The following is a 16,199-nucleotide window of genomic DNA, read 5'->3' on the forward strand; positions in this document are numbered from 1 at the left end:
TCTTCTATAGATGAAAAAGAGGATTTATCACACAAACTACCTTTTTGAACTTCCTGCTAAACTTCAGTATGTCCCTGGCATACTGTAGAACAGTTTTTGCTCAAAAGTCCTCACTATGCATTTATATGGATTTGCATCCACCCACTGTTGAGCAAGCTCTTCACTGGTAGCAACCTGATTCTTTCGTACATTCTTCAGAATGCATTTTAACATTCCTTCATGGTTAAAATCATCTCATTTATGCAAACTGTAGGCTGTGACTACACAATAAATACTTGTGTCTCTGAAGTGAAACACTTCTGTTCATTTTACAAAATAATTAATTTACAATGCAAAAGTCACCAAAGGCTGCAGACGAATGTTACAGACACTGGTGGATAAATTAATGATGACCTGCTAACGATGTGCACCACTCTTAGATCTGCCAACGAGCGATCTCAGCACTCAAAAACATTATTTATTCATACGACTTCCTGCCGACAAATTATTCCCGCAGCACAGACTGGCAGAAAAAAAAGAGGTTGCTCCACTGACTTTGACTTAAATTTTTTTTTGGCCTGGGTTAATGTTGACAGATTTTCAGAGTTAGAAAGCTAATTTTGGCTTACATATTTCAGACTTTAATAAACCCTAACAAGACGTTCGTGTGGCTCTGCATTTATACAACAGCATCACAGATGAAGAATGATCCTTCACAATCTATTTCCGTGCAGGATCTGATTGAATTTTTAATGCTGGCAGCCTATTTGATCTGCCTGGAATTTGACGTCGCCTGAACATTTCAGTAATGGATGGAAACCAACTTAAATTTAGAATCTTTTTATTCTTCCTAACTGCCATTTTTATCCAATAATTTTACTAGACTCACACTTTAACCATGTTTTGCAGCAGCACTGGATGAAACTGTACGCTAGATTTGCAAATGGATGTTCACCTAAAGGTAGAAAGATACCTCGACTGTGAACGTAAAGATAGTGACTAATATCTACAATTCAACTGTATCATGTTCAAGTCCCTAAAAATCATTAAGGATTTTCCCCAGCTCTTATTGCCTTCTTGAAATGAATGGATTCTTTACTCTGAGAAGATGTAGTCACATGCTGAAAAATATTTTGACCTAATAATCATGAAAATCTCCTAAGTGACAGAAAACAAATACCATGTCTGATAGTATGATGTTTTGGTGCGTCCCTCGCTGTATGTCCACTTTCCACATAATGCCATTGCAACATCCTTGTTTTTAATATTTACGTAAATGATGTGATCTAAACCAAATTCGACATAATTTAGATTCATCCTGTCCCAAATGTATGTCCATGTAAAAACAAAATTTGGTTGCAGCAAATTCACACTACAGTGCCTGAACCACCTGAGCCACCATCGCCCATAGAAAGAAGAAATATGATGTGGATTTAACAGTTCTGGAGGATGACAATGACAGTGAAAAAGAACTTGAGAATTTCTTCAAACAATTAAGAGAAAATTAGTTCCGTCAAAGTGAAATGTCTGCATGAACAAGTGTGTAAACATTAGATTAAAGTGGCTATTCAGCTAAATCAGCCCTGGGCTATCACATGATTTCGTACCAGAGGAAAATTGGCACCAATGTAGGTCAGTTTATTTCATTTATTCATTTATGTTTTACTGCATGAATTGTGAACACAATCTAAAGCCAATAAAATACAGAACAAAACACAGAAGAATAAAAAATGGCCAAACAATTGGGCAGAGACATATAAACATGTTCAAGTGGATAATAGGCAAAATACTCATTTACTTATGAATAGAAATGAATAAAGTGATGAGGCACAAATAGACGGGTTCACAACTGGAACTGTAATTTGCATGAAACTCATAGAAGCTAAAAAGGTTAATAAAAAAACCAAAACAACGACAGTCACCGAAAAGCCAACTGGTGATGGAGTGGAACTAAACAGCTGGTGACATTTTCTGAGTGAATCCATTCAGCATGAAGACAAAAGAACCAGAAAAGACAAAAGATCATGTAACACTGCTGACAAGTTCGCCTTTGACAGAAGTAGAAGCTGTTCGTTTGTTGACATTTAATCATCTGCTGATATTTTCCCACCAGCTCTCATCAAAAATGTCGATCATTTGCAACTGTATCACCCCGTTTTAGTTTTTTTATCTGCTAATCTGCAAAACTCTCAAATATAAAAGTAAAGGTGGAATATTTCTCTTGTAAGAGTTTCAGATATAATGGACACAAAGCAAATGATAAAAGTTCTTGATCCCTTAGCTTACTTCTTCCACTGTTTCTTATCTTAGCAATTAATTAAATTTATCACCCTACTCCATTTCATTAACGACTGGTCATCTAGCGGACCAGAAGACAGATAGGGTTTATTTTTAGTCCATAAAAAGCCTCTGTGTAATTTCAATTCCATCTTCATCGCTCCAACTCAATAGCCTTCTGAATATCTTTGATGAATGACTTGGGTAAATTTTTATTTTCAATAAAATATCTAAACTATTTCAAGTTTTAAAAGGAAAGTGTTGGTTCTTTATTTTATCTTGTTTCAGAAAAAATGTTTTCTTTCTAAATATATTTTGTGAATTCAAGCATCTCACTTTAGAAAAGTGGAAAAACTTTTTTTTGTAAAACTAAAATGCTTCCAGATATGTCCATGGTATAATTTTTTTTTTTAAAATAAAGTTCACATGATTAAAGATAATAATATGTCAGATTTCATAAAGCCCTACTAATACTCCTCATGACTCTTGGGAAATAGGTTTAAAAAAATAGTGAAAGGTTTGGGGCTTGATGATGAAGTTTGGCAATTGAGGCATCTCTTTGTCGACTTTTGATAAAGTCCAAGTATCTGCAGACCTCTCTGTCTCCTCCCTTTAGGGGACGGACGAAGGAGGTGCAGAAAGGAGGCTGTATATCACCAGTGAGGCATTCACCCATTTGTCTTGCAGACATGTGACTGAAGAAGGAGAAAGACCAAAAGAGGGAGAGAAAGAGAGACAGAAGGGATAAATTAAAAGAGAAATTAGGGCAAAGGATGCAAGCGAGATAATGGGAAAGAAAAAAGCATGGAGCGGATGAAAATGTCAGGAAGACCAAGGAATAAAACTCAGAGTAAGAGAGGAAAATTATAAGGCAAAGCAGTGAAGCCACTCCAGTGCTAAATGAATCAGATTAAAGCATAAAGCTCCCAGAAGCCATCTCCCAAAATGATCTGAACTAGAGCAAAGAGAAAATAGTCAAAAATATATTGGAAAGCCCAAAAATGGCTACTTACTTTTATTTTTGTTTTTATACTTGAGCTGCAAAGTATACGCACTGAAAAAGTGCACCCCATTCTTGTTGAAAAATATCTGATCTTAACCACAGTCTATTATGTAAACCAGGCCTCAAGTGCACAAAAATATTCAATATTTTCAATGCCCAATTGGAAAAGCTGTGTGAAAAACCAAGTACTCTCTTATTTGGTTAAGTGATTGGGTTCTCTCTGGGTACTCTGGCTTCCTCCCACAGTCCAAAAAGATGATTGTCAGGTCAATAAATACATAGTCACACCTCGGGATGTCTGTGATGTCTGTCCCGTCTGTCTACTTGTTGGCCTGTGTCAGACTGGCGACAGACCGCCTCTCGCCTGGAAAGTGAGCTGGAGATAGACACTAGCATCTCCCGACCCCATTAGGGACAAGAGTGTAAAGAAAATGGATAAATGGATAAAATGTTGTAGCAGAAACTTAAAAGAGAAGAGATACAAACTGATGAATCTCAATGAAATGGAGATAAAAAAGTGGCTCTAAGTTTCTCCAGAACAATATAGGAGACTGATGAAGTTATTCAGGAATGAGGTTGGAAATAAAGTTTAATTTTTCATCCTGAGTCAGAATATAAGACATGATGTGAGGCATTCAGTGGTGACATTGCAGAAGAATATTTGCACAGTTTGTTTCTTTGTCCTTTTCTGTCGATAAGTGCTCACTTCGCTGCCCCTCCTCTTCACTCCATCAGGGTTAAGAGGACTGTGGTAAGTGGCCAGCGGCATGCTGGGAGGGTGGGCGGCTGTGTGGGAGGCGAGGTTTGTTACGCCTGCCAACTGCTCAAGTACAGTGATGAATGCTGCTGGGAGATGGAGAGCTAAGCAGACGAGCAAAGCGGGAAACACTGGATTCTGCATTTATGTCACCTGGGATTATTCCAATTATTTCATGATTGTTTAATTTGGTATCACAATCCAAGTACGAATCTCTTAACCCCAGAGATGTGATCCTTGGGGTTTAGTTTAGACAATTTCTTTCTTATAGTTTGGCTATAATATGATGTTCTCAGGAGGTAGCTTGAATTGTTGCCTTTTTTTTTGTTTTAATTTCTTGTTATGCATGTATAAAGAGTCTGGATTGGGATCTGATTTTTTTCAGATTTGTATTAATCCAGAATTCACTTTCCAATATGAAAACAAAGCTCTTGCGCCTCTAGCTCACGCTGGTCATTCCCTGCAGCCTTGCCACTGTTCAGCCTCAGCTTGACTCTCCAGCAATCTGAGAGATGCATGCACAATTTCCATTTTAAACTGGTTTCAGGATTTTACACCAAATATTAGTGTAGTTTTGTGGCTAGCATTACAAAAAGGCAGTATCTGTATTCTGTGATTTAAAAAAGACTGGACAGATAAATTAAGCTACTTCAATGATAGACAGTCTAAAGAAAGTTTTGAAAGGGTTCATAATCACCTATTGACATTGTAATGAGTAAGCAAGGTAAGTGCGGTACCAAAGAGCCAAACCCAGCTCTCCACTTGCTTGACTGGATTGCCAAAAACATTTTCTTTCTTTTGCTCTTTTGACCATTGCTGCACCCAGTGTTGATACGGTGAAAAAATATACATACGTATATATATTTTAAGCTTCTTCTTTGACATTATTCCAGACCCTTCAAATGTAAAATGATTTACTTTGATTCTTCTTCCTGTATTTGCAGCATCCATATCTAAAACTGCAACCGCAACCTGGTGGCAATGATGTGTGGTGTGTTGAGTGACTGAGGAAAAGTAAGACTGAAGTTTTGAGTTTTTGGATGAATGTTCATCCAAACTAGAACATCATATTATTCCAACCACCAGCAGATCTTTCAATGCATGCCTACAAAATATTTGCTTGCCATACAATATGACTGTATTTAGCCGAATACCTTCGCAAGACCAATTATGGAACCATTAAAAACTCTGGGAAAGTACAGTGGATCAAATCAAAGGATTATTTTAAAACCTGCCCAAATTTTTATGTATGTTTCCTTAAACATGCCTACAGAACATGACATAAGGAGTTTGTGTTAAAGAAGACAAACATCTTAAAAAAGCAGGGCAATTAAGAACGAGGATTGAGAAACACTAATTTAGAGGAGAATAATGCCAACCCTCAATAAGGCTTTGACCTGTTTCTTTGCCTTTGACCCCCGTTTTTGTTCCAGGCCAATGAGATGCTGTTCCCACACTGCTAAACATGATGTCGAACACTGCAGATAGGGACATGAACTCTTATTTCCTGTCACTGGCCGTCAGCGTGAGGAGCTCTGTGATAAATGCAGTGACAGCGCCGTGTTGAACAGGCGACTCAAAGGAAATCCCTAACCTCACCACTTCAAGCGAAACATGAAAAGGCTTTTCTTCAAGGTGGCGTCCAGGTGGACCGAGTACCTACCTCAGCTTCTTTAACTAGGCTTTGAAGACTGCTGTGCAGGTAATTAGAAGAGGATTCAGGATGAAGAGATTCATTAAACGCCTGACTGAACAATAAACTTGTGTTTTCAGAGGAGTAACACAACATATTGAGCCCTGTTTGAAATGTGGGGGTGGAGCTTTGTCAGAGGACACCTGTGGGCACGAATTATTGTTGGGAAAAAAAAGAACTCATAAGATAAAATGCTCTTTCATGTCCCTTACAAGTACATTATAAAAACAGAAATTATAATATAAGACAGGAAGCGTAAATGTAGATAATAGACAAAAGTTCAGGAATATAATAAACCAGAGAAGCAGATCAAAGAGACAGATCAAAATCTAATGTACAAATTGACCAAGCTTTAACTTTGACCACTAGTTTTATCAAGATAGTAAATGCAGCAAGCAGAAAAAGAATATTTGCCTGACAATGACTTAATTCTGCTAAAAAACTGCCTGAAAATCACTTTTAACCATTCACAAATATTCTATAATTACTACAACATATCTTTCAGACTTTTTCTTCTTAGAGGAATCTTCTCAGCAGAACCTGACTTCCCTTTTTGTTTGTGTTTGTGCAATCAAACAAAAAGGGGAAGATTTTTCTCCTTGAAGCAGCACTTACAGACAGGAAATAAAATCAGCAGAGCAGCAAAAACGGTCTCACAGCTTTTTTATATGCCTCTGCCTCACAGGCTGCTCTGTTTCCACCTAAGTCAACTACGCTGTTGCTGTCTGACTGACGCCAACTTGGAGATCCACAGCAACAGGTGCCAAAGGGTCATTACCGAGGCAACAGAGGCTCTTTGCATCAGCGACAGAGAGACAGGCGGAAAGAAGAAGAACTTGCACACTGCTGAGTTGAGCAGGAGAAAATGAACTGATGCAATCACCCAACAGAGTTACTGAGAGAACATGTGATGTTACCAGGGCGGCATTAAGCCTGTAAATCCCCAAAGAGTACCAAAATATTTATTTATTATTACAGCTGGAACATAGTTCTCAAAAAAGTGCAAATGTTTTGTTGAAATATGTCACTTGAAGTAACAGAGATGCTCCAGGCTGCCCAGTTCCTCCCTGGACATGCAGACTAGTGAACGAGCAAAATTATGAGGGAGTTCAGTCATTCCAGCGGAAAATTGAAGAGGTCAAAATCATGTCGCGCAATTCCGAGTCGCGGCCCACCAAAAGCCCATTAACTGTCTGAGTGGTCATTAAGAAGCAATAAATGTCAAATATTTTACAGTGAGTCATCTAATGGGGAAACAAAAATGAAATCTAACACAGGTGCGAGACTCATAATCAGCCACAGGAGCGTCAATGACTCAGTTTTTCAGAATGACTCATCGATTCGGAGTTGAGACGTTTCATGTGCTGCTGAGGGAACCTGAGCAGGTGGGAGGAGACTGACAGGTGGACGCTGAGACAAACACAGGAACAAAGATGTGCAGAGACACAGACATACCTAACCGAAAGCCTGAGATACCTAAGAGAATGAGATCAAACTCGCTGACAGAGTTATGGTTCTCACGCTCAGAGAGGATATAGAAAGGTTGGGTGGGTGAAATGGACTGATTTGGAACATAAAAGAAAAATTTTGCATGTTTAGAGTCGTCATCCCTTCATCATGATAAAATAGCCAAAAGAAAAAGCAATTGTCCAGTTCAGAGAAAAAGAAAAAAATAGTCCCATAACTGAAGTGCATCCTCAGACGTCCTGGTCCAACCTGAACTGGCTTGTAGTGATCAGTAGAAATACAAAATTGAAAATGCTTAAAATATTAATTTTGTATAGTAATTTTGTTGCTTTTATTTTTTTTAAATGCTCTTATTTTTAAGATTGCTGGTGATGTATTTGTTGCTGCCTAATGGCCAACCCCTGTCCCCTAATATCCTGGTAAAACAAAGCTTCAATAAAACAAAATAATAAAAAACATATATTTTTTTGTCTGTCCACACAATGTCAGGACCGTTGTGTGTGCACTAATGCCCAATAACCTATAAATGCAGACTCTCAAGGCCCCTCTAGAAGGGCAATATCACCAAAAGCTCCATGTGTCGACCCACACATGTAGTGTTTACCAGAGCAGCTTGTATTGAGGCGTTCACACTGAGAACAGCACCCTCTGAAACACATTCATGCACTGCAAAAGAGGTAGAACTTTCAAAATAGTATGTACAAAGCTGCCATGCCATGAGCTCTAATGTGTATTTGCCTCTTGGTGAAAGCAACGAGAACTACACTTGCTATTGACACCAAAACAAAGAGCAAAAATTGTGACGACATTCTGATCTTGCATTGTGGATCTTGAGAGGGAGGCATTTTCTCAGACACCAGATACTCTCTTCTCCACAGTTAGAGATATCTTCCATCTATTGGCTACACAACTTTGTGTCGGAGCGCTCAACTGTTGAAATGTCAACTTTGACAACTCAAAGGTGCAGGCTCCACTGCGCTTTACTTTTGTTTTAAAAGATCATACATAAAGAAAAACCTCTCTAAGCTCTCTTCCAGCTCACAGTTGCACACAGGATGACAAGCAGTATCTAATTTAGCCTCTTCTGAGTGTAGCTTGTGTTTAAGGTAAGAGTTATGTCTCAGGATTTTGAATATTTTAAGACGTTACAATGTGAGAGCAAAGAATCTATGCATTTAAACCAGCCTAGGATAATAAAATCATTGTCCTCTAAGTAAAGGCTGGATAATATAACACCACTTCAACCTTTCCACCAAACTAATATGATAATAAACTGAAACATTTACTTTTTGTTTCCAATAACTCAGCCTGTATTGAGAATCACTGACATTTTCGACAGCACTCCATCTAATCAAGATCACACACAGTGTTACACAGTATAAAATCAACAGGAATTAAATGTTATTTCCCTAAACATTAGACATCTCTTCACAAAACTTATAATATTTGACAAGCCTTACCTAATCATACTGTAAAATCACTCATTTTTCAATTTGGTTTTAATTCTATTGTTCAGTTCCAATGACTGCAATTGCCAGAAATTGGTTCAAAAACATATTCAGAGTTCATTATGAAATATATTACTGGAAAGATTTGAGTTCAGCTACTGATCTGTCCCTAAGTGAAAAATGCAGTTACCCCAGTGAGCTTTTGGGAAAATTAATCACCCACTCCTTTCTTAGAAATGTCTTTTTATCAAGTGGTTCCTCGTGAAGTGCTGAGATTTTCTCCAACCCCTCAGCTGGAGTTAGAGGATACTGTATGTTGTATAAAGGGACTGGCATTTTTACTCGTGTGTTTTTCATATTGAATCTATTATTGCAGTAAGTTGTAATGGGCTCCCTGTGTCTACTGGAGTTTTGCTTTTTGATGATATTTTAATTTAGTAAGATGTTGTCGTTTGTCATCATGCAGTCTCAGTCTGTGAGTTGTGGAGCATCCTCTCAGAAACAGTGAAAGCAGGATGATAAAAGTGCGCTGACGGTGGATCAGAACCGAGATGGCTCATATGTGGAGGACCGTGTTTGCATCAGACGGGAGCATGAAAGCCAACACACTGGGCAAACCTTTGTGCGCTACTGTCACTCAAAACTCTCACTGCTAACAAGAACAAAGCCATCGAAGCCACAGCTTTATTCATTTGCTCAGCTCTGCCAGCATTTTTTTTGTTATGAGAACATTATGACGCCGATAATGAAAGCATATTTTCCTCAAAACACAGCAGACAGCTCTGAGATGGAGGGATATAGTTTGGTTGCTGATACACGTTATTTCAGGGATTAGATTAAAAAGATGCATGCTTCACTGCTGAGCTCTCATTTAAACCAGAGTCTAACTAATTGTTGAAAAATAAATAAATAAAAAATAAGAAAAGTCAGAAATATGTTGCAAATTTAAGCAATTCGGTAAAGTTTGTGTTTTTTAGAAGAGTACAAAGACTCGATGCTGGTTGAATACAGAAGCTCTCAGGTTTCAGGATTAGCTTGACTGAATTGCCAGATCAAATCTAACATTGAGAAGACAAATCAACAAGAATGGATCAGTAAAATGTGCATTGTTTAACTGAAATAAAAACACAATCCTTTGGAGAATTACTCACCTTCGTTCTTGCCAAGGTTTGCAGACAGAAAAACAAGGCAACTGCTGGCAGAGTATCATGTTATATTGCTGGTTTAGTTTATCTGAGCCAAAATGTTTTATCTTCCCTGATGCAGAATGGCCAAAGAGAAATAAATTGGCCTGTTGAAACTCTCTGCTTTAACCCAGCAAACCTGCAGAGAGCAATTTATCTGAAAAACCCACTAAACCACACCTAGACAAACGATCACATAATATATAAGCAATCATTGAGAACAAAAAATATAGACAACAGAAATATTGCGCTTATTATTTGTTAGAACAACTTTAGTACTGACTTTTTACAAATAATAAAAACAGACTCCAACCCAGCTAGGACTAAATCCACATAAAGAAAATGTGTGATGCTCTATGTGGAGCTTTTATTTCCTTTAAAATTAAAACAAATAAAAACTCTACTCGCTGTCCTGTATGTGCTGGAGAGAGATGCAGATTTCAGTGTTTTCCAGTCACATTGTTTCCTGCTCTGAGAAACCTCACGAGGGTTTTAACAGTTTATCGAAGGTGTTACCAAAACATAACAGCGGGCGAGGGAAGCATCTGCTTAACAACCCTTGAGCACAGTCAGCGTTACAGAGTCGAAATAAATCAAGAGCCAAGGAATTAAAGCCAGTTATAGAGGATGTTTTATAAAAATGTACACAGTTCAGATCAATATGTTAATTCTCAGTGAATATTTATTATGCTTTCTTACGACCATCAGAGTGGCTTGTTTATGGATTTATAAAAGTTATGCTTCTGTGGTGATAATTTGTTTTCTAAATTATAACAAGGAGTTTTAATGACTTGAGAAAATGTTCTCGACAACCAAGCCCGAAAAATGAAGAGCAAAACAAAATCCCTTTCTTTAATCCAAGTATGAGAGAAAACCAATTCAGCTTCAGCTATTTCTGTTCGTTTGTGCTCTTTTCGATTCATTTTAGTTGTTTCCACGCGGACACAAATGGTGGGGTGAGTCTGGCTCCTTTGCAGCATCAGTGTCTTCAAAGGGGGGGGGAAACATTCAGTCTTTCCCCTGACTCATTTTAAATTTTATTTAATAATCTCATCTGGTCACATCTGGTTCAAGCAGCAGATTGGAGAGCCAAAATTGATTGCACAGAGACAAAGATGACAAGAATAGAGACAAGAAGACAAACTGGGTTGAAAGAAAAATATATTTTGATTAAATCAAGATCTTAACATAAACAGTTCTCTGATCTTGAAACTGAATTTATTGCTGGTGAGACAGAGAAATAAAAAAGTTGATTTATTTAGCTAAATAAAAGAAGGTGAGACAGATGTAAGTAATTCAAGTAAATAAATGCCTTGATTTTTGTGTAATTTATATTCTTTTAGTGCTGCAGAGTGAGTTACTATGGCTCAGGTCTCTCCATGTGATTGGCTGTTTCTCACCCATTTCCACACACCTCCCATCACACACACAGGGTTTGTTGTAGATGCGCGTGCACAGTGGCACACACACGCACCCATTGATCGCAAATCGTATTTCCTTGAAGCCCAAACAACACCGACCAGTGTGGCAGCCCCCTCTCAGCTCGGGGGCGAATTACATAAAGCTAATCAATGCTGTTGGCTGCTATAAATAATTCAGACTCTCCATCATCCATCAGCAGCCGAGATGCTGCTGCCGGCTGCCGGTGGAGGCACTGCGGAGGACCCGAGCCGAGCCGAGCCGAGCCGAGCCGGCCTCCTGCCTTCTCCCCATCAATGGCTTTTAGTGGAAAAACCGCCACCTCCTCCTCCGCCTCCTCCCTGTCTCACCACGTCCTCCCATCCAGGCGGTATGGCGGCAGGATCCGCCTTCACCTGGACGGAGGGAGAAGACGCAGGTGGGCGACGGAGGAGGGAGTATAATCATCCGCAGTTTGTGCAGAACTAACACAAATCCCGCGCTGTTTCCTGGATTTTCGCATCAGGCGAATACCTGCAGCCTGCATGCGCTCATCTGCACTGTCACACACCGACAACAGTAACAATAATAATTTAGATTTAAAAACAAAACAAAAAAACAACAAAAACCTCACCTCCCTTAAACCACACGAGCTGCAACACTGGAGCAAGAAAACGCCAAGCGACCCTCCCCGCAGCCTCTCCCAGGATGTTTTCTGCGCGCACGGTGCGTTTGGTTTTACTGACCTGATGCGTCTGGAGAGGGCGAGGCGGCGAAAGAGACCCCGGCGAGTCTGCAGCCAAACCTCCGTGTGATGCCCGTCCTATATCCCGTCTCTCTCTCCACCGCCGCCACCACCAACACCAACACCCCCTCCTGCGCACTATTACCTCACAGCCTCCTGTCAGCTCCTCCAAGACCGGAGAGCATATGGCAGCTCAGTCTGAATGAGAAAACATTTTAGTTTTTTATACGTGCAGCTGTTTTTCGGTAATTCAATTTTAAACCTCTATACTTGAAATTAGTTATGCTATTCACCACCCAGAGCGACATGTATTAAATGGGCGTCACAACAATGACTGTAAAGAAGGCATCAGTCATATATTTGCAAGTTTCTTCAACAAGTATCAGTTGCCATTTTGTGAAAAAAAAAAAAAAAAAAAAGGATTCTGGAATAATTTATTAAAACTGATTTACAAAATTGAAAGTCACAGTTTTTACAGAATTTTTGACCAAATTTCACATTTGATCTTCTTCAGTTCTAAACCTGAAATACTCATAGTGGTGAAACTTACACAAAACATATGACACACTAAACATATAATATGTGAAATGAGTACATCAAAGTTTTTCTCAGTAAATATATTCTGTAACCTCTACTCGCCCAATGACTGCTGGAGATAGATATCGACAATCAATATATACGTGCTTATTTAATGTTTTTTATTTTATTTTTACATTTAGAGCAAATTTAAGTTCATTTAAATGCCTTAATTGTTGACAACTGATGCTAGTTTTATGTCAGAAATATTAGAAATTTATTTACTAAGAAAACTACTGAAAAGTAGAATGACTATTTTATCTGTGGTCTATTTCTCAAAACATCGTTCATTAGGATTATTTGTTTAGTAAGCAACTAAAACACCTGCAGTGGCATTTAATATTAATTATTCAATTAATTGTATTTTAATTTAAATTTGATTTGAATTTTATTTCCTTCATATATTAATTTCTTGTTTTTGCATTTACTTGTATTGTATTCCACTGTTTAAGTATTTTATTTCTACTGTCAGTTAATCAGTTAATTATTAATTCCAATATTTTATTCTTTAATTTTAGTCATTCTTGATGACTAAAACTAAAGAATTTTAGTCATCAAAAACTATAATTCTTTTTGATGACTAAAAAATTTTTAGTCTGAATGTAAAAAAAAAAAAATAAATCCTTGGAGAGTAAAATGTGAAACTCTCTCAGCTGAGGTTTGATCTGGACTGGGTCATGACCAGAACAGACCTGGTTAAAGTATTGTGTCGTGGCGCCTTAAAAATGTCCACCACAATAATTTGAATAGTCTTTCATTTTTATGTGACCTTGCTTATACAACTAATAAAAATAAAAAATTTGATCATTAGTTTATTATGTTAATTCCAACTTTCATAAAAAGTAATTTTTTTTTCAATAAAAGTCATGACTGTATTAACAGAAGATGTGTGTTTGTTATGGGTTTGGTAAACGATGCTCCATAGTGCCTACGAGAAGGAGCTGAAATGCTCACAGATGTTATCCATAAAATACATTGAAGTTTATTACTGGTTTATTACGGGTTTTACAAGCCGTCCCGTTGTTTGGAGGAACCCGCTTCGCTAACTTCTATGTTAGAAAGTTGTTTCATGTCCATAAAACATCTCCTGAGTCATTACTGGAGTGTCAAAGCCTGATGGCCACTGGAGTTGTTATGAGTGAAAGCAGCTATAGAAGAAGAAGATGTACATCTACAGCTTTACTGAGTTTATAATTCAATAAAAGCAGCAGAACATGAGCCAGAAGTTGAGGGAGAGCAGATGCTCGGGGAGCAGACGGCGCTTTAGTGCTTCATAAATAAAAAGTTTTGCCACCGCTGCATTCAGGTGTCAACAGCTTTCAGAGCGTGGCTGCAGGCTGCTGACGTAAAGCCTGCTGGAACACTAATGCACTCATTGTTAAAGTGTCATTATCAGCCTCATTTATCATCGGACAAACACACCCGGGGCGCGCACAAACGCTAAGCAAACAGACAGGACAGGTGCTGTGTGCTGCACATCATTCTGCCAACAAGGCTGAATGAAAAACAACCCCAGAGCATAGTTTGCAGGTAAATCCAAGATCTGAGAGCTGAGACAGAGACAAAACACTCAGTTCATTGTTCATTCATTCATCTGTTTTGTAGTCCAAGCAACCAGGCAGACAGATCAGGAAGAAAGGTCTGGAGGAGTTAAAAGCAGGATTGGATTATAAAATGATATCACAGGCTGTAAATATATCACAGAGCTCTGTTCAAACCAGGATCTCAAAATGGAAAGAGTATGGCACAATTGCAAATCAGGACATGACTTTATATCCAAACTGACAGACAAAAACAGGAGTGCAATATTCAGAGATACAGCCGAACGGTCTGTAGTTAGCTCTGCAAGAGTTTGAGACATTTAGTCGATGTGAGAGGATCTGTCGGTGAATGAAAGCTATTAGAAGTCGTGTTTGTGGGTTGCTGTTTGCCATAAGTCATGTAGGTGACATATCAAACATGTGGAAGAAGATATTCTGGCCACATTCAATCAAAATTTTACTTCTGACCAACACAAAAATGTGTGTGAGGCAAAATTCAAATGGTTATACATGGTGGCAGCATGTGATGCAGGTTGTGATGCAGTTTGTGATTTTGGTTGTGATGCTTGTTGTGATGCAGGTTGTGATTCTGGTTGTGATGCTGGTTGTGATGCAGGTTGTGATTCTGGTTGTGATGCAGGTTGTGATGCAGGTTGTGATGTATGTTGTGATGCAGGTTGTGATGCAGGTTGTGATGCAGGTTGTGATGCTTGTTGATGCATGTTGTGATGCAGGTTGTGATGCTGGTTGTGATGCTGTTTGTGATGCAGGTTGTGATGCAGGTTGTGCAGGTTGTGATGCAGGTTGTGATCCAGGTTGTGATGCAGGTTGTGATGCAGGTTGTGATGCAGTTTGTGATTCTGGTTGTGATGCAGGTTGTGATGCAGGTTGTGATGCAGGTTGTGATGCTGGTTGTGATGCTTGTTGTGATGCAGGTTGTGATGCAGGTTGTGATGCAGGTTGTGATGCAGGTTGTGATGCTTGTTGTGATGCATGTTGTGATGCAGGTTGTGATTCTGGTTGTGATGCTGGTTGTGATGCTGTTTGTGATGCAGGTTGTGATGCAGGTTGTGATCCAGGTTGTGATGCAGGTTGTGATGCAGGTTGTGATTCTGGTTGTGATGCAGGTTGTGATGCAGGTTGTGATGCAGGTTGTGATGCAGTTTGTGATTCTGGTTGTGATGCAGGTTGTGATGCAGGTTGTGATGCAGGTTGTGATGCATGTTTGTGATTCTGGTTGTGATGCTGGTTGTGATGCTGGTTGTGATGCTGTTTGTGATGCAGGTTGTGATGCAGGTTGTGATCCAGGTTGTGATGCAGGTTGTGATGCAGGTTGTGATGCAGGTTGTGATGCAGGTTGTGATCCAGGTTGTGATGCAGGTTGTGATGCTGGTTGTGATGCAGGTTGTGATTCTGGTTGTGATGCTGGTTGTGATGCTGGTTGTGATGCTGTTTGTGATGCAGGTTGTGATGCAGGTTGTGATCCAGGTTGTGATGCAGGTTGTGATGCAGGTTGTGATGCAGGTTGTGATGCAGGTTGTGATGCAGGTTGTGATGCAGGTTGTGATGCTGGTTGTGATGCAGGTTGTGATGCAGTTTGTGATTCTGGTTGTGATGCAGGTTGTGATGCAGGTTGTGATTCTGGTTGTGATGCTGGTTGTGATGCAGGTTGTGATGCAGGTTGTGATGCAGGTTGTGATTCTGGTTGTGATGCAGGTTGTGATTCTGGTTGTGATGCAGGTTGTGATGCAGGTTGTGATGCTTGTTGTGATGCAGGTTGTGATGCAGGTTGTGATGCAGGTTGTGATTCTGGTTGTGATGCTGGTTGTGATGCAGGTTGTGATGCAGGTTGTGATTCTGGTTGTGATGCTGGTTGTGATGCAGGTTGTGATGCAGGTTGTGATGCAGGTTGTGATTCTGGTTGTGATGCAGGTTGTGATTCTGGTTGTGATGCAGGTTGTGATGCAGGTTGTGATTCTGGTTGTGATGCAGGTTGTGATGCAGGTTGTGATGCAGGTTGTGATGCAGGTTGTGATGCAGGTTGTGATTCTGGTTGTGATGCTGGTTGTGATGCAGGTTGTGATGCAGGTTGTGATGCAGTTTGTGATTCTGGTTGTGATGCTGGTTGTGA

At 39.3% G+C, this 16,199-nt stretch overlaps 1 protein-coding gene across 2 annotated transcripts in view; it reads right to left on the bottom strand.

Moving 5' to 3' along the window:
* Positions 1–12,091, bottom strand: part of cplx2b (complexin 2b) — a 28,378-nt gene extending 16,287 nt beyond the window's left edge. The window contains exon 1 of one of the 2 annotated variants that reach the window (XM_055034056.1): positions 11,953–12,091. The gene's annotated coding sequence lies outside the window, so the exon portion shown is untranslated. Of the gene's footprint in view, positions 1–11,840; positions 11,923–11,952 lie in introns of those variants that run through there. The other variant, XM_055034057.1, reaches the window with a different exon arrangement.
* Between the last annotated feature and the right edge of the window lie 4,108 nt (positions 12,092–16,199).

Source organism: Poeciliopsis prolifica, unplaced genomic scaffold (assembly GCF_027474105.1).
Source record: "Poeciliopsis prolifica strain line A6 unplaced genomic scaffold, Auburn_PproV2 SCAFFOLD009, whole genome shotgun sequence".
Classification (NCBI taxonomy): Eukaryota; Metazoa; Chordata; class Actinopteri; order Cyprinodontiformes; family Poeciliidae; genus Poeciliopsis; species Poeciliopsis prolifica.